At 45.8% G+C, this 19427-nt stretch overlaps 1 pseudogene across 1 annotated transcript; it reads right to left on the minus strand.

The window, feature by feature from the left end:
- Window positions 1–3958: 3958 nt before the first annotated feature.
- LOC309653980 (protein lin-28 homolog A pseudogene) lies at window positions 3959–4889 on the minus strand (annotated as a pseudogene). Its single transcript has one exon. The product of its transcript is annotated as a protein lin-28 homolog A pseudogene (transcript).
- Between the last annotated feature and the right edge of the window lie 14538 nt (window positions 4890–19427).

A 19427-nucleotide genomic window follows, 5' to 3' on the forward strand; every position in this document is an offset into this window, starting at 1 on the left:
GGAACTTGAGGGCAAGTCTGAAAGCAGGGCTGCCTGAGGAGCATGTGGCGTCTGCTCCCCAAGGCTGGTCACCAGTCACCCCGGCCGAGCCGCATGGAGGGACGCTGGCCCCGTGCGCATCCACAAGGACCCACCGTGCTCCGGTGACACATGACGGGGAGCACGTCACCACGGAGGGTGGGGTCTCCGGGAGCCTGCCAAAGGGCAGAGGTCAGGAGAGCAAAGAGGAATTGGGTGGAAGCTGGGTCACCAGGGCGGTTCCCAGAGGAAGCAGTGACTGTGACGCGTGTGAACGTGAAGCAGCGAGAAAAAAACAAACACGTTCCAGGCAGAGGAAAGAGGAAGCGTTTCCAAAGGCCTGAGACAGAAAAGTGACACTTCTAAGAAGTGGCAGCTTTCTGAAGTTGGAGCGTGGAGTGGCGAGGGGCGTGAGAAGGTTAGACATTCTGGACAGTTTGAGGTTTGTGTGTGCTGTGCTTGAACAAATGCACTATTATCCAGAAGAGGCGACTGTGCACTAGTTCCCCCCCTTACTGGCTAGCAGCCATTCATTTATATTGTCAGTTTTTTCTGCATCTGTGTTCCCACCCAACATAAAATTTTGAGTTCGGCATTACGTGCAAAAGGGAGGGAAAATGTTAGTGAGTTTTGAACTGTCATCCTATCTATGAGGTCTTAACAAAGGGAAATAATTAGTAAGAATGTAAACAACCACGCAGATGAGAATTCCCATTGAAATGTCGCTGGTACAACCATCAAATGGATGTACAGCCATTAAAAGGTTTAATTATAAGTTTGTAAGACAAGATGGAAAAATGCTTATGACTCAGTTTTTACTAAAACACGCCTCGTTGCCGTGCATATAAGTACATAAAAAGGCTCCATGAAAATAAAACTTGGGGAAGGATCACAAATAACGATTGTCATTATGTCCCTCGTGAGGAATTTCAGGTGAAACATTCCACCCCCCCCCCCCGGCGCCATCTTGGGCACAAAGCACTCACCCAGCCGTAGTTCTCAGCGCTCTTGCAGCCCGGCTACTTCAAAGAAAATGATATGAATGTATGATTTACAACCAACACATGTAACAGACATGCACGAAAGCAGAGGCGACACATGCACAAGCTGTGGGTTACTGCACGGGGTGGACACCACATCCAGGAAGTTTGCTTCTTTCCTGCCTCTGGGCGTGACCAGCTCTGAAATCTGCTGGGACTTTGGTGAGTCATTGAAAACAGTGACCTGGATCAGATGGTGTCCCTTTAGTTTCTAATTTAAACAATACTGCTTTTGGGAATAGTGACAAAATGTCACAAAGTCAGAGAAATTAGAACCATCTTTCTAATAGAAATACCGCACAGCGCCCTCCTCCGACGGCCCGTGTGAGTTTCTGCCTGTGAAACGGGACCCACGTGGGCAGAGCCTGTGGACACCCGTGTCCCCTCCTGTGGCTTCCTGACTCTCTGGAGCCCAGAGCCATCGCCGCTGCCAGTACAGAGACCATTGAAATGAACGATTGATGCACCGAGGCATGAGGTGAGCTGATGAATCGTTTCATGTGCCTTTGTTTTTTTTTTTGTTTTTGTTTTTGTTTTTTTTCGGTACCAATAAGTCTTTATTCATTGTATTTTCCCAAGGAAAAGAAGGGGAAGGGAAAAGGGTCAGCATGAGTGTTACAAAATGATAGCAAATGGGAAAGGAAGTACCTGGCACAGCAAAATCAACCAACAAATAAACACTGCCCAGATGGGGTCGCCAAAGCCCAAGGGGGCTCAGTCTCCTGCAGTTCAGTAATGAGGGGAAGGGATGAAGAACAGGTACATGCTTTTCCACCCTCCCTCCCTCCCCATAAATTCAAGATTTCACACAAAGCTTTGGTTTCTAGCAGTAAACATGGAGTTACATTCGTCCGTCTCCTATTAAACAATCTTGTGGCCACTTTGACATAAGTTTCTTGCACCTGCATAAAAGTTCCTGAGTGACTTGGCTATACATTCATCTTTCCTTTCGTGGTCTCCCAACCCCACCTTCTACATGGAAGGCCCCCTCGTTGCTCCTCTCTACCCTAGGATTAGAGATTAAAGTAGGTTTTAATCCATCCAAAGACAGCAGTCTGTTTGGCATGAATCAAATCAAGGGATGGTCATGACTCAGGAGATTGAGAACAAGGGATGGTGAGTTCTTAGCTTCTTCAGGATTTTTGCACAAATCATTTAATCACAGACACCCCACAAATTAAACATATAGGTGTATGGACTATTTTGGGGGGCACGAAGGGGAAAAGAAGAGGGGGTAGGAATACAGTTTTTAGGACAGAAGATCTTGTTCAAAATAGGAAACAGGGGAGGGGGAACACAAAAGAAAGTGTAGTTCAAGACCTCCCACTTCAAGAAGAGGGGCCCCCAAGTTTATGTTTCAGATCTTTTTGGCTGGCGCAGACCTTTTGTCAAAGATGCTTTGGCTATTTTTCTCAATATAAAAAGAAGTTTGTAAACAATAAAACCCCAAAAGAACATGGAGAAGACCAACACATTATATTTACACAAACTAGGCCACCTAGCAATCACCAAATCAGCTACTTGTGAAGTCCTACGAAGCCCAGACAAATACAATAACTAGAGGGGGGCAGCAATTGGGGGAGACAAGAACCCAGGATCAGACACACATCACCCAATGCGTTCTATTGCATTTGCCCCGTTACAACACAGTGAGGTAGGTTTGCAGTGATCTCACAGCATGTAAACGAAACCCCCTTTTCTCCTTTAGCTACCATGACACTAATTACTGCTGCAGCAGGGCAGGACACTGGCTCTGGGAACCACAAAGAAGCCATCACTGATGGTCTCTCTGGAAACCAAGGAGGAAAAGTCCAGAATTGTTAAAGATTAAGGATCTTGTCCTTGCTTCATATATCCATCCCTGGGCAGCTCAAGATGGGTACAGAGGTATCATTCTTAAAACCTGTCCTTACCAACTCACAGTTTTTACAAAAACACATACAATACACCCTGTTGTGTATGTTAGGCCTAGCCCAATCCAGTGAAGGATGGACGTGGTATGTAAAGCGAGTCCTATGCCCTGGGATTAGAGGTCTGGAACAGGAATCCTTTATCACACATCCAGATGACCTCTGCCTAATCTTGGCTTCCCCTCTCTGCACCTTTTACCTGGCCCAGCCTCTCCTAACCTCTCTGTACCACCTTTTCCTGTTCAGACCAATTTCCAATCTTTCAGTAGAAGGAGACCAAGTCATGGGGCAACCCAGTTAAAACCTAGTCTCCCATGAAACATTGAAGATGGAGAGGTTTCAAGAGGACACTGTGGCAGAAAAGCCAGCTCTAATTGGCAAAAATGAGGTAGTTCAATAGGCTATACGCTCCAAATAGTTGTTCTCTCTGGTGATAGAGCAACAGAAAGTATTCCCGCTGTGCAGACCCGGAGCTGCTGCCGACTTATCCCTGAGATTGCTCACGTACCTGAGAACACAGTGCAGGAATGAGGGCCTTAGATTAAAATACACAAAAATACAAAACCAGAATATTTATATTATGAAAAAAAAAAGTTAAAATGCACAAGATACGTCATTCGCACACAGCTAGTGCACTTGGCATCCTGGAGAAAGTGGGACCCAAGGTACAGTCATCCAAGGGAGCAAATAAATAAAATTGTATTGGCCCAGAACGGGGTGGGAATGAGCTTAGAAGCAGCAGGTCTGCAGCTGTTCCCTCAACCCCCCTTTTGCCTATCATCACAACCCACTGCTTGGGACAGTTCTGTCAGCACTCTATCCCAGGAGGAGGTTGTGAGGAGACAGGATGCGGACAACCCTGCCTTACCCCTGAGAGATTTCCTCCCCCAGCAGGTAGTGGCTTGTGGGCTGGGTCCATCGATCTGGTCTCACGCTTAAGCTTTTCACTCTGGTATGGGGAATATTATTCCATATCCTTCTTGAAGAGTAAAACAACTTCCCTATCCAGGCCACTTTCAAAAGCTGGAGATTCTGGGGGTGGAGACTCAGATAAAGCATGCAGGGAGGGTTACCCCCCAAAGCCCTCACGTGCATTTGGATAGAGCGTGATTGGAGTTTCTTTGCCTCACCCCTTCCCCCCCACCAAGAGGGAAGAGGGGGTGACGCTTTGGCCCCCGGCCTGAGATATACGGCAGTGCCAGCTGCCCCTACCCACCCTGCCCCAACTTTCTCCACTCTGCCGATTGATACCTGTTCCTCAAAACTTTCTGATCACAAACGGATAGCCCCCACCCACTGTGGCTCAATTCTGGGCCTCTGGGAGCATGGCAGGGCTATGGATCTCTTCTTCCTCATCCCGAAAGTAGGCTGGCTTTCCCTGTGAGCTGGGAGCTTGCTGGGCCTTCAGTGGACACGAGGCTACCATATGGTTGATGCTCTGGCAGAAGTGGCACTTCTTGGGCTGGGGTGGCAGTTTGCATTCCTTGGCATGATGGTCTAGACCTCCACAGTTGTAGCACCTGTCTCCCTTTGATCTGCGTTTCTGCATGTTCTTCCCTTTGGGCCGCCTCTCACTCCCAATACAGAACACCCCACCAGGGCCGGTGACTCGGATAGATTCCAGGCCCTTAGCAGACTTCTTAAAGGTGAACTCTACGGCCTCACCCTCCTTCAGGCTCCGGAAGCCCTCCATGTGCAGCTTACTCTGGTGCACAAAGACATCCACCGGAGGGTCGAGTGCAACCCCGGCGCGGGCAGTCATGGACAGGAAGCCGAATCCCATGCGCACGTTGAACCACTTACAGATGCCGGCGCCGTGCAGCAGCTGCGGCTCCTCGGCCGCCCGGGCCGCGTCCTCCTGCACCTCCTCCGGCGCCTTGGCGCCGCCACCTGCAAACTGCTGGTTTGACACAGAGCCCATGGTAGTCGGCTGAGCCCGCGGCCCCGGGCCCCAGGTCGGCCGGCTGCTGGCCCCAGACAAGTCCGGAGGCAAAGGTTGTGCCTTTGTTTTAAGCTAATTAATGTTCTCAACTAATCAGCTCAAATGCATGAGACACAATTTCATTTTTGCACTGTTCTGGGTATTTGAGGTCCGGACTATCATATTTTAATTACAAGGATATATCAGACAAACACAGAGGAAAAATACTGTCAATTTAACTACAGGAGATAATTTAATTGTTATGAAAATGATATTAATCATCCAGATCTTAAAAGTTCATAGTCACAGTAAAAGCCAAGACTCCAAAATTCTATTAATCACTTCCACACATTTATTGAACACCTGTGTGCCCCAAATAAAATATGTGTATAATGAAATTATCTGTCATTTTCACAGCATGGCCAGGCTTATCCTCTTACAGCTGCATCTTACACGCCTATACAGTGTACACGCTCTACCAGGTAAACCCGCTTAGTTAACAAACAAGGAAATTGCCTCTCCTCTGTCTACACTGTCAGACACTGAATGTTACCAACACCCCTGAATATTCACGTCCGGTCAAATTACAGACCTCCTTCTCCTCACAGGGGACCCCATCTTCTAAAGTTTGCTTGGCCATCTCTTCCTTTTCACTTTAATTCACATGTACCACAGTTTACATTTTGCTGATCCATTTTGCTACTTACTCATTATTATGAACTGTAAAAATGAATTTGAAACAAACTGAACAGAAAGAAAGCAGAGTAACCCAAAGACAAAAGACAAGTATTAATAGGGAACTCCTTGTGAAGCCTTCATATTAACAGATTTTAATGAAATCATTCTTCACTCTGTGTTTACCAAGGTCCTTGACTTAACCATTAAGTTCAACATTTCTTCACGCCCTGAAGACTGTTAGCTCCAAGACAAAAATTGCAGGGTTGTGAAAGCAAATAATCTACTTCAAATTGAAGTTATTTCTAGTAGAAGCAGAAAGAGATATGAATGTACCCAGGAGAATTCTGACTTTCCAGACCTCTCCTAAGAATATCCTGTGAGTTTTTATGAGAAAAATTTTCAAGGAAACAGAAAGTAATAAAAAGATGAAGTCACAAAGCGCTTCGTGTAAATGACACGTGCTGTCGTATTTCTTACGCTCAGCGTGTTTACTTGTGACTCTAAAACAACAGCTGCAGCAACAAAAAAAGGGAAGGTAAGAGAAAACTTACAGACTAAAATAAAGAATGTTCCAAGAGAGGTGAGAAAGATAAAGAGAAACACATACCACAGTTAGCAATAATGCACTTTAAATTTATTATCTCTCATTAATTCTATGTGCTGCTGGAAAAGAGTATCTTTCCAGAGGTGTCATAAAAATAAAATACTTAGGAAAGAGTGTTCAAATATATATATATGTTTTTAATTACCAAAATATATGCCCTTTAAAATGGAGATTTTCTTTTATTTACTATTTAAATTAAGGGTAGTACTTTTCATAAATATTTCTTCTGTATCTTGCTTTATTTAAAGTCACAGAATATAATATTCTTTAGATGAATAACTAACATCAGCTAATTCGTAATTAATATTTTGATTAAATAACATAGCTCAAGTGTACCAAAACATTAGGGACTATTTTACATTAAAAGTTACTATGGATTTAGATAAGAAGCTCTTTTTCTAGAATAAAAATTATAGCGTATCTATAGTTTAATATTTATAATATCCTATTTTTCTATTGCAAAGGTACACCTTTTTCTAGAGGTAGAAATTCCCAACCCTGTGCTTTCCAGTTGCAAAACCACAGGTATTTCTTACAGTTGATGAGATCATCCAGGGGTGCCCACAGCCTGGAGTAAGCAGAAGTCAGAGGTCCCGGGCCCTGGGACCCACCTGGCCTCCTGGAACTTGTAACGTGCAGGGGGCGGGTGTTTCTTGGTTCCTTATCTAGTCTTACCAAGGACTCCGACGAAAGCCCTTGGAGACAGTGCCTTGTGTGCAAATGCGTCATTAAATAGTGGAATCACGTCACACATCGTCTTGGGTGTGTTGCGTCTACGTTTTTCATTGCTTTTTTTTTTTTTTTCACTTCTCACAAGAAACTTCTTATTCAGCGCATACAGCTCTTTAACACACTTTCAGAGTGTTAAATCTTTTTCATTGTATATTGTTACACAATTTTGCCAACATATCACCAGTTTATAACAGTTTTTTTCCTAAAAATTTGCTATTAGTAATGATAACATGAAACAGCCTTATGTATACATATCTTCAAAATTACAGGAATATATTTGCCTGATGAATTTATAAAAGTAGAATTATTGAGTCAGATTATGTGTGGGATTTCAAAATTTTTTAAAGATTTATTATTTATTTATTTATTTTTTGGCTGTGTCGGGTCTTAGTTGCGGCACGTGGGCTCTTCGTTGCAGCATGGGCTTCTCTCTAGTTGTGCGGGATTTAAATTTTGATGGACAATTCCACCTTGACCTTTTAAGCATTGGTACCATATTAAGTTCCCGTAAACAGTGCTTAAGTTTCAGATTTCTTCTCGTCCTGGTCAAAGCTGTGTTTGTCACTCTTCTATTTTTTCTTAACCAATGTGGGGAAAATCATAGCTCAGTATGGTTTTAATTTGGAATTGCAGGACCTCCCATAAAATTGAGTGACTTTTCAGGTGTTTATAAGCTCACTTTTTTTTCTTCTGTGTGTTAGAAAGTTAGTTTTCTCTTGTTGCCAAAACTACCAAAACTGTAGTGGCTTTAGCATCACCCGTTTACCTTCTGCAGCCCTGTAGGTCAGAGGCTGAGCTGGGTCTCACTGGGGTTCGGGGACGACCGATCAGGTTTCCTGGCTCATGGATTGTTCGCGGAACTCAGGTATTTGCAGCTGCTTCCTTGCTGGGCATCAGGCAAGGGCTGAGCCTCCAGCGGGACCACATCCCTGTTCTATGGACACGTCTTCCCTCTTCCTTCTCCCTGCAGGGGCCCTTCCTCCTCTGTCATGATCTCTCTCTCGCAGACCCAGGGAAGGTTCTCTGTGCCTATGGACTTGTGTGATTGCTCTGGACCTGCCCTGATAACCCTCTTGGGGTCAGCCCTGTAGGCGCATCTGTAAATAGAGTCACTGTTGTGGGTAGGATGCCCTCCTCCAGGGAGGTGTTGCTCTGTCCACTGCCCGCTGCTTGGGCTGATCTTTTATTGACTGATTTGTGAGGTCTCAAGGTAGGTTTTGAAATTCACTATTTTCATGTTCTTCTGTTATATATTTTAAGAATATTTTCTACAAATCTCTTTGTTTCTCATCTCTATCAAAGTTTTAATTTTTTTCAACGATGTGGTATATTTCTTAATGACTTACTTGGTTTGATTTCATATTCAGAGGAGCCATAATCACCTTACACCTTTAAAATGTCATTCTGTATTTAGTAGAACTTTAATAGTTATACTCTGGTTTTCCATTTAGAGTTTTAGTCATTTTCAAGTTATTGTTGTGAAAGGGTGAAAATAGGGATACTACTTTATTTTCCCCCCGAACCTTGTAGTCTGGGATTGCTCAGACCCCGCACACTCTCCCCAGAGGTTTGTCTCGGGACTGACCCTTGGCACACGTAGTACCAGTTCAATCAGAAAGTTCCTGTTAACCTGGTTTACGGGGACTGCATTTTGCCTGTGGGCTGTTGTCCCGGTAGCTGAGTTTAATGCCCTGGGCATGGCCTGCCCCGCGTGACCCCACGTTCCCGACCCCAGGCTGGGCCGGCTCCACGCGGACAGCACATCACGCCCCATCCACGTGGCTGGGAGAACCCAGCATTCCCGCGGTTCCAAGGGAGGGGCGCCTGGAAGCTCCTGCCTGGTCCCCCTGCTTGGTCCTGGACCTACTCCCTCTGCTGAATTTAATCTCTGTCCTTTCACAGTCCTGAGCTCCCTAAGTCCCGTGGTCCTTCTACTGGGCCATCCCAGGTGGTCTTGGGGTCACCTCCGCAAACTGAAGTACAATTATCCCAGTTACATTTATTGAGTAAACTAACATTCCTCAACTGATTGAGATGTCTTTTAAAATGAATTCTGAATTTATGCTGGGCTTTTAAAATTGTGAAATGAGTTTCCGTTCAATTGAAATTAAAGAAAAAATCACCAAAAATTAACTAAATATAAAGGTAACCAAAATACAGAAGCTATGGTACTACACGAATAAGAGGGAAAAAAATCCCTATAAAGCACACTTAGGGAGTCAGCACACGGATGTCCATTCCTGATCGTGAGCTGTCTCAGTAAGTGTGGAATTCTGTCCAACGCACCCACTGGCCCCAAAAGCCTTTTACCATTGAGTGGGATCGTCCTGAGGTTCTTGTTTCCCTCATTAGATCACGTCCTCCATCAAGACAATACATGATGGGCACAAGTGTGTTCCAAAACATCTCTACTACAAAACCAGCTGTCATGTTGGACTTGGCCATAGATTTTAGATCCCTGACCTGTGCCTGGCACAAAAATCAGCTCTACGTAATTACTTGTTGAAAGAACAGATAAATGGGTCCTCTGTCAACTGTTGTATCTCCAGGATTAGATGGCACATACTAGATATTCAACACATGAGGTGAACGAATAACACTGAGTATTTCACTAACCTCCCTGGGGCTAAACCCCCAGGAGCTAAATGAGAGAGTAGGTTGTCCTCAGGAGAGGATCTGTGCTCTGGTGTTTGGGATGCAGACCTTCTGCCCGTCCCAATACCAGTCCCAATAACAGTGTGAATGTTTAATTCATACCAATGGTCAAGAATAGAAAATCAGTGCTGACCACCAAGGAGAAAAGGGAAGCCAGAAATCCCTTCCAAATATCAAAGTTCTAGACACTAAAGAGAAAAACAAAACTCAACAGAAGAGAATGAAGAGCTTTGGCATGAACATCCCCATGTACGGATATTGTATTTATAGCAGAAGAGAAATAAAACTCATGGATGAACTGACAATGGGACAGTGGGTTAAACATGAGAAAAATGAAGTTACTTCTCCTCTACACCATACACGAAAATAAGTTCTTCATAGAGAAAATGCGTTCAAGTGAAAGGAAAACAATTTTAAGTTTTGGAATTACATGGATGAGCATATTCATGATCTGAGTAAGAAGACTTTTTAAAAAGAACCCAAAGAGAACAATCGATTAAGGAAATTATGGACAAGACTGGGTAACATTGATCTTAAATACTTATGCCAAAGGCATAATAAGCAAAGTGACTTGTCATTTAAAGACAAGCCAGAGACTGAGAGAAGGTAACCGTAATACACACAACCACATGGCTTTGGTATCGTGGCTTAGTGTGACCCAGCCATCAGGGATGTGTAAATTCCAGGGAGGCGCGTTTCACATCAGTCAGACTGGCAAGAAGGGAAACACCTGATGAGACCTTGCTTGGAGACAGGGAAACTGCTAGAACAAATCTGAGCGGACACTTGGAGACAAACCAGTGGAGACACAGGTATCCTCAGACCCAGCCAGGATGCTTGTAAAGTTACAGCCTGCAGTCACGCTTCCTGCACCTGTTTTACACTGTCGTTGATGGAGAACGGCAGGGTCTGCATGGATCCTGCGTCCAAAAGAAACAGCCTTGCCAGGCAGAGCCCCGGCCTCGCACCCCCGAGGCCACTCCCTCCAGCTGCCCGAAGGCTAAGGGTGTCGTGGTCTCAGCAGGCGGAAACCCCGACCACACAGCCACATGGCCACATGGCACCGCCTGCGTGCCCAAACCTGTCCCGAGGGAACTGTCACCAAGTGAGAAGGAGGTGGTACAAGAAAGCCCACTGCAGTTTCACGGCCTGATGGAAGGTGGATGCACCCCAGATCCCACGGCCGGGGCGGGTGGAGCAGTGACGACTGTCAAGGTCTTCTTGTCAGCGAGTAAATCTCCAAACGGGAGAGAGAAGCCAGGTGCAGAGGGGGACACTCTATTTTCAGAACAGCTCTTAACACCGGGGTTAAGAATGAGCGAAGTGAATGGTTAAGAGCTAAAACTGAGGAAGATTCGTCTCTGGGAGCTGCTTTATCTCTTTTCATGGGGTTCAGAGGAGGCACACGTGGCTGTTATGATAAGTTCTGTGAAAGCCTTGCAGAGAGTGCTCTGGGGTCTATTTTATGTCTTTGAAATATTTATAAACTCCTCCCAGTCGAGATAAATTGGTCGACAGAAAATAGGAGCTCTTGAAAGAAACAAAGAAGACAAGAAGTTAATAGTGCCTGATTTTTCTGTTTAATCCTATCCTATCACAAGCCTTTGTGGATGAGCCAATCTGAATATAAGTGGAAAGTGCCAGGTCCACACACAGTGAAACACGCACACTCGCCCGGGCGTGTCAACACAGTGACAGAGGCGGTAAGCAAAACTGAAAACAATAGAATAGATCGAATTACATTCTCAGAAATAAGGGCCTGGCTGGGCCCAAGCTCAGGGGTCAGGGTCAGGGAAGGGACTTGGGGTCCGCCCGAGGCTGCCATTGCAGGTTTCTGCAAGCTTGGAGGAGGAATGGCGCTTCCTTTGACCCTCCCAGGGTGGAGGCAGGTCTGTCAGAGCTGGCTAACCTTCCCATTGCTCTGACCGTGAGCCTTATGAAAAGATGAACACCCGCTTTCAGGAGCCGGCTGCCCCCCGCACCACCCTCAACAGATGGACTTTCCCTCTTGGCGGTGCTGTTCTCCCGAAGAGGTTCAGCTGACAATTAACTTCCGTGTCTCAGGTCTGGGGGCGGTGGAACCTGGGAGCTGGTGAAGTCGCCAAAGGCAACGCGGGCACCTAGGATGGCTACGGAGACTTTTATTTTTAATTCATAACCGGTGACTCTGAAACTTTGTAAAAATAATTGTACATTCACTTTTTTAAAAGATTAAATTTATTACCGGTTTTGAAGATTAAAAAGAAAAGAGAAATGAGAAGATGATCGGATTGCTGTTTATTAGTCAGATACTACAAACGTCAGGCTCCGCATTTCCTTCTCTGACTTGCACCGGCTCTTCTGGCCTCTCTCCATCCCCTTCCGAATATTTTCATTTGACTCTAACAGGTCCTAAAGCAAGAAGAGCATCTTCACTAGGCCCTGGTCACGTGTATTCTAGGTTTCCCACTCAGAAATTTTAACAGGCTCCCACAGTTGACCAAGAAAGCCTTACCAGTCTATGGTGACAATTAATGCAGTGACTGATACTGGCCCCGGGTGCGTATGGCCCTGCTGCACAGGCCGGGCCCCGGGGGGGGCGGCTGTGCAGAAGGGCTGCGCTGAGGGGCCAGGAGGCCCACCCAGGCTGCGGTCCACGGGCGTCAGGGCAGAGCGGCTCACCCGCTGACAAGTGAGTCCCAGTGGACACGGGGCACCTGGTCCTGGACACACAAGGCTTCATGAGCCCGGAGCCGCCTGTCCTGAGGTGGGTGTGGTCAGAGCCCAGTGATGCCCCTGGGGCAGAACAGAGCAGAACCTCCTACCAGGAAGTTATATACTCAGTAAGGGGCAGGGGCAGGTCCAGATCATAAGCCAGCGCCCTGGACAGGCGACTCGAAACCCTGCACCTCTTTGCACTGACAAGTCCCTCTCAGGACACACCTGTGTCCCCAGGTGGGCTTTCTACCAGCAGCCAAATGGAAGATAAAACCCAGGCTGGATCCACAAATGGGTCAGCCTGGGATGCTGGTGAAGCTGGGCGGGGAAAGTGCTGTCCTGTGGCCTCACCCCAGGGAGGGCCTCGCCTTGCGGAGGAGCGACTGGAGAGGAGATGACCCTGGATCCCGGGGGGCCGCAGTCACGTCCAGGAAAGGGGCGCAGGGTGAAGCTCTGTGGGTCTCACGTAGTGACCCTGGAGCACGCCCTGTGGAGGAGTGGACATGCAGAGCGACGGCCTGGCCCCCAGCCGCTCCAGTGTCCACTTGAGGCCGTGCGGGCGGCCCTCGGGGGCAGGAAGAGAGGCTGAGGACAGCCCTCCGTGTGGCCCCATCCTTCAATCAGCCAGTGCTGGGCCTCCCTGGACGGATGGGTAGCAGTTTGTCCTGATTTGAGGCTCAGCTTCAGGACACTCAAAGGCAAACCACCTGAAAGCACAAATTCGGGTCTCTGGGGGAAAGCTGAATGACACAATCACTGGCCCTGTGTGCTGGTCCAGGCGGGGGTGAGCGGGCAGATCAACCACGTTTCCAAGACCATTTAAGTATCTAAGGATATATTTATGTTGATCACACGCTTAAACAAGATTTTGAAACACTGGATTAAAATATATTAAAATTAATCTACCTGGCTTTTATTTACTTTTTCAATATGGTTACCAGAAACTTTATAATTTCATATGGGGCTCATTTTACATTTTTATTGGGCAGGGCTGATGTCCAAGTCAGATGAGACACAACTACGTTATTCTGTAAACAGGGGGTTGATACCAAAAAGGTAACAATAACATAGTAGGTAAACTGTGATCTATCTGCTTATTTGTAGCATAACCTGTGACATGTACCTGCACATATGCACATACATTCCATGCAGAATATAATGAAATGTAATGTCACAGTTGGCCCACTCCCCCCGGGGGCCTGTCACTGTCACTCTCCCCTCAGATGGGCTAAGCCTTGGTGTCCACAGTGACAAGAGGGGGCAGAGACCCTCCTGGGCTGGTGATGGGAAAGCCGTCCAGATGTCTCCCTTCCTCTGCATCGGCTCCTGTCCACCAAGATAGCAAGTCCAGGCAGCCGGTGTCCAGTCAAAGGCTCGCCCAAGCGAATCCCCTCACGTCCTGTTCTATGAAGAGCCTTGCACACTGGCTCGAGCCCTGGTCTGGCTGGGACAGGACAGAGCCCACCAGGACTCCAGCTGATGCTGGTCAGAGCGGAGGGGATGGAGTGGACTTAGGGGTGAGGGGAAGCCAGGAAGCGTTTTCAACTGTTAAGAACAGAGCAGAAATAGCCCTAGTCACCCCTGCACCTCTCCTAGACAGGCACTGAAATTAGTCGATCAATCAATCAATCAGTCTTCCTGGAAGAGTATGGTAAGACCCCCTTTACAGTAGATTTCCACACCCCATGTCAGCATTCCTCAAATGCTATTAGCTTTCCGACAACACAGCAAAATCTGGCAAATTAACCTTTTACCACGATCAAGAACTAAAACCGTAAGTGTACCTGCCTTCTTGTCACATCCCAACTCAGAATGAATCTCCTTGATGACGTTTGCAGCCGTTGCCATTCTGCTCTGGAATCAGGTGCTGACGTTCCCTCGGTGCTTCCTCAGAGCCCATCGCCACCCCATCTCTGTCCCTCTCTGTCCCCCTCTCTGTTCCTCTCTGTCCCCTCTCTGTCCCCCTGTCCCTCTCTGTCCCTCTCTGTCCCCTCTCTGTCCCCATCCCCGCCTCATCCCCAGCACGTCCCCAGCCCATGGATGCACCTGCTCACAGGGACACCTGCCTGCAGAGCCTCGTGTTTCTAACCATCTCAGACCAGGGAGTTTCTCTCCTTAGTTTTCATGTGAATTGACCCGAATTAATCTTCTTCTAATTCAACTTAGAAACTGATTTCCGCCTCTGTGGAGGCTCCGTAACCTGACAGGAAAGCAGTAGCAGTGAAGACTCCTTGACAAACTGGTCCACCCTGGGCCCACTGTGTCACCAGCATTCACCATCTTAACTTAGTGTCACCAGCCGCCCGGCGGGGACACTCCTGTGAGCTTCTCATTACCGACGACTCCATGGACCAAAAGATTCATTTCCAGATTCCCAGGTCTGGCACTGTGGTCACACACACACACACACACACACACGCACACGGAGCTGAGCAGAAGCATTTGAATCTCTGCGTTTTAGACGCGACTGTGGGCAGGACACTTGTTCTGTGCGTTCTCTGGGGAGAAAGCTGACAAGTCACCTGGCCCTACACCCTGCGGACCCCAGACCAAAGGCAGCTCTGTAGGCCTGGGGAGCTTTCATCACGTTTCTGTTTTCCTGCCAGAGAATAAAGTGAAGGCCAGGTCGTGGCCGTCCTGTATCCCCTGGCCCTGGGCCTGTCTCTGGTCCCCAGGTGGAGATGCCCACGGGCAGCCTGCCTGCTCTCAGGAACCGTCCTCAGCAGGTGTCTCAGCCACCAGCAGCTAGGAGGCCTGGTTTCGTGTCACCTCCATTTATGGTGCCCAAGGTCAGCCTGGCCGGCACTTTGAGCTCTGACCAGCCCAGCTGCTGCGGGAAGACAAGTCAGGAGAGGAGAGAGGGACGGGAAGAGGGTGATGTCTGTGGACCAAGGAGTCCAGGTGGCATCTCTGCCCCTGTCACCCCGCTCACCTGGTTAGACTGCTGTCCCCCTCACCTGCCTGGGCTCCTGTGTCCTCAGATCACCAGGTGTGTCCTGGGCCCTCCAGGTGCTCTGCGTCCAGGCCGCATGCCTGTCTTTTGATGCGGGGACGGAAACCAACAGGAAGGTGAGCGGGGAGGAGCCTCACGCAGGACAGGAGGCAGGTGTGTACACCCCCCCCTCTCCCCCCACCCCAAGCCCAGCTGTGCAATCTCAGGGCCCCAGTGCAAAATAAAATGCAGAGCCTGTTGTTCAAAAATTATGAAAAAGTTCAAGACAGTGACGGCATTAAAAACAATTTCAATAATTAATATGAGTGGGGCCCTTCAAAATGTAGACACCTGGATGGATGAGAATTAGAAATGCCAGCAACATCCCATAAACACATACCTGGGAAACCATTAAAAAATGTAAAGTTAAACCTTGACAATTTGTGATCTTTTGCCAAAAATCAATGCCCGGACGAGCATGCATAAGAGTGTAAATTTTACTGCAAAGGGCACGATGTGAGTATTATCGGTGTTATCTTTAAATGACTGTTCACGGGGCAGCGGAAAAGCAGCAGCTTTCGTTATTTTCACCGGAAGCTCCTCGGATGCAGCTGGGTTTGAGGACGCTCCTCCCTCTGTGAGCTCCTCCCCCAGGGCTTGCTTCCTCCGCGAAAGCCTCTCAAGGAACGCGAGATGATCCTCTTCATTTCAAATTGCAGCACAGCCTGTGACCAAAGTCTTCAACATGATTTCCGTAGAACATTTGTGCAAACCCACTAACAGGAGGAATAATTGTCATGAAAAGTGAAGTCAGAACAGCCCCAAAGCCCGGCTCGGCAAAGGGACCGCTGCTGCCGCTGTGTCCTGGGATGTCCCGGCCATGACACTGAGCGAAGGACTTAAACCCGGATGATGCGGAGTTTCTGACAGAGTCCTGTCTCCTGTTTCCCAGCTCCTTTTGGAAGAATGCTTATTCATCCAATCTTCAGGAAGATTACGCTTTCTTTGGACTAAAATTTTAGTCGGACTTGCAAACGGGCTTCTAATGATGTCAGTCAAACCCCAGAGCTGTACAACTGGGCCTTCCATTAGTTTGCCGAAGGATCAACTAAAGTGCCTTTTTGCAGAGTGTAAAATTATAATGCAAATTTAAAGAAATCAGATAGTGTATTTATGAGGCTGATTTTTTAATAGAAGCATGTAGTCACATCATTACTTCTGTGAAGCCTTTTGAAATATATGCCCCATATAAATCAGTACCTGACTCAATACTCAATATTTATTGAATGAATATCAATTGTCCTAGTCACACTATACACACTTGCATTTTTAATACTTGTAATTACACGCATACATTTGACCAGACACAGGTATGTATATTCAATATATACATATGTGTATGTATATATATATATATATATTCTACATACACACACATTACATATAAAGGTGTATGTGTGTATATAAATATACATATACATTTTGCTCAATATCTAAAATGTTTATATCAATTCAAGCATTTTTGATAATTGCCATGCACAGCTTTACCTCTTACTTAGAACTGGTAGCAGGTTTTAAACAGCACTTTGTGTATCTTGGTTTTCTCCTGATTAGTTTTGATTAATCTTTTCGGGAAAGCTAATGCTCTAGAGGATGTCACTTGCATGTCTGGTTGTTTCTTTCACATTTTCTTTTCCTTTGGTTCTTTAGAAATGTCACTCTCAGAGTTGAGAGTTTTATTTAATAACTTTTTTTAAAAAAAGAAAGCTCTACTGGAATAAATCACTGTGCCCTTTTGCTTTCAGCCCATCAGCCTCACCTCTGTGGTCTGGAAAGAGCACTCTTGCACAGGATGGCGGGTTTCGGGCCCACAGGTGTCTCGTAAGTAATTGCTGGTTCCCTGAGAACTGACACACTCCTTCCATTACGCTCTTAATACCCCCACCAGAAAGAACTTCTTTGTTTAGAAAGAGACCTCAACACCTATATGTCTCAAAGAATAACTAATTAGTCCTGGACAAAGAGGAGAAGAAGAACCAGAAGAAATACACCCAGCAGCTAAGACGTGTGCTTTAAATAGATTTTGTTTTTATAACTGCTATTTAGAAGACTGCAATGTGAATGTCGTTACTTGACAACAAGATGGATTTTACAAGATAAAAGTTACTATACGACATAATTCTGTTATAACTGATAAGTAGAGCACAGTTCTTATAGGTTAACATATGAGATCTATACAATGAACGTGGCTTGACCTACGTTAACATAACTATGTAACTGGTTTAGAAGGAGTTTCTGAGCCTTGAATGTCAGGTTCTAGGCCAGGTGTGTGGGAGGTCAAGTCACAGACCTTGCTGGAAGTTTACCTGCCATTTGGAGCAAAGGGAACCAAGTTGCATTCCACTGATGCAGTCAAATAGCAACAGAAAGTATCCACCACGGAGTTTAAAACTAGGGTTTGTCAAGTCCTGGGCACAGTGCCAGGAGCTGCGTGCTGAGCTCACATACAATTTGCACCACACTCCTCGTGTGACCATGACAGACCTCCTGTTAGGTGGGCAGGTGTCCCTTCTGGAAAATGATCACCTTCTAGTTCACATTTCACTTTTGCACGTAAGTGTCTTAATTGCCCAACGAGAACACGCCTATCTTTCCTGTGAAATACCTGTGTGATTCCTTTGCTTGCACCATCCCAGATACTTCTTATAGTCTCTTGAATACAGTAGGTTCAACATTGTTGACTGAATGAAGAATCTCCACTAAAGTACATCCTAATCACTAAATCAAAGATTATAGAAAACTCATAATATTTGATTAGGATGTTTGTTAATTCTCCAATTAACATAGTATTAGTGAAAAAACAGACAATGATCTTTAGATTGGATAGTTCCAAATATACAAATATCTATATACATTTTATCTAATACATAAGAATTTTAATGTAACAATACTCTTAAGAGAAAAAAATAAATAGAAATAAACATCCTCCCTGACTTTGTTAAGAGATTAATTACATAAACCTTGAACGAGACTCTCTCTTTCTCTTTTCCTTGTTACTCTTCTCAGCCTGATGTCTGAGGCAGGGGAGCACGCTGCAGGGCTCCTGGGGGCCCCTGGAAACCTGGGAACTGTGGCCGTGCAGTTGAAACCTATGGGGCGTTCTCCCTGGGACGCTGTTGACACTTGACATGATTCAGAAGAACTGGACCCCCATACACACACCATTGGCAGCTATACAGTAGGATCGAAAAGAAGTGGAATTCTGGAATGAGAGGGAGAAACCTCTTCCTCCTGTGACATCTTTTTTTTTTTTAAAGTATTAAAATTCAAGATTTTATTAAAAAAAAAAAAACCCACAATTCTGACAACACAAGAACATCTTCCATTAGAATAACCACAGCCTTCTAGTTTGGCCCATCTTTACCAATTATCTCTACGCAACTACATAACAAAAACATAACAACACTTGATAAAGGATAAATAAGCACTGGATGTAGTAAGGAAACTTTGTAGATTATGTGACTTTAAAAAGTGCTCCAACACAGAGTTTTTTTATTTTTTGCAAGATTGAATGAAAAGACACAGGCCTATTATGTAATTCAGTGGTCCATACATAAAGAACTATGAGAGAAATTCCTTCTAAAGAGTGATAAGGAAATGTCTGCACATCTGAAATAATTTGGGACGCTTCCTTGATCTGTCAATGAGGACTTTTGCTAGGTCTCCTGGGACTAAAGTTAGTGTCTAACTTTGCCCTCTCACATTTAGTTATTATTTTTCAAAATAAGGATGTCTATAATTTATTTTATAACACTTTGGTATTCTCAGTATGATACTATTGATATATATGTGCCAGTTAGTTTAACCTTTAATCCTAGGAGCTGTCCAGGAACGCACAGAACAAGGCAGTCAGCTGGCATTGTATTTGAAAGGATCATACCCCAGAGTCTTGCAGAGTCAACTGCAAGTCCTTTTGATTTAGGTAGATGTATCCACAATCAACACTTCAATTATTATCAAACTGACTATAGGAGATTGGTCTTTATTGATGAACTAGTGTCTAGTCAATTATTATGGTGGATGTATCAATGGGTTCCCTTTGGTGAAAACAAAGGCATTGAAGGATATGTAGATGAGCTAATGTAGTTAAACACTTCTTAGTCTAAATGGACTGCATGGAAGATTCCACTGAACCTGTACCTCATAGAGGTGAGGCCCATAGTTTTATCCCCAATCATTC

Source organism: Balaenoptera physalus (assembly GCF_965194825.1).
Source record: "Balaenoptera physalus genome assembly, contig: HAP1_SCAFFOLD_1588, whole genome shotgun sequence".
Taxonomy (NCBI): Eukaryota; Metazoa; Chordata; class Mammalia; order Artiodactyla; family Balaenopteridae; genus Balaenoptera; species Balaenoptera physalus.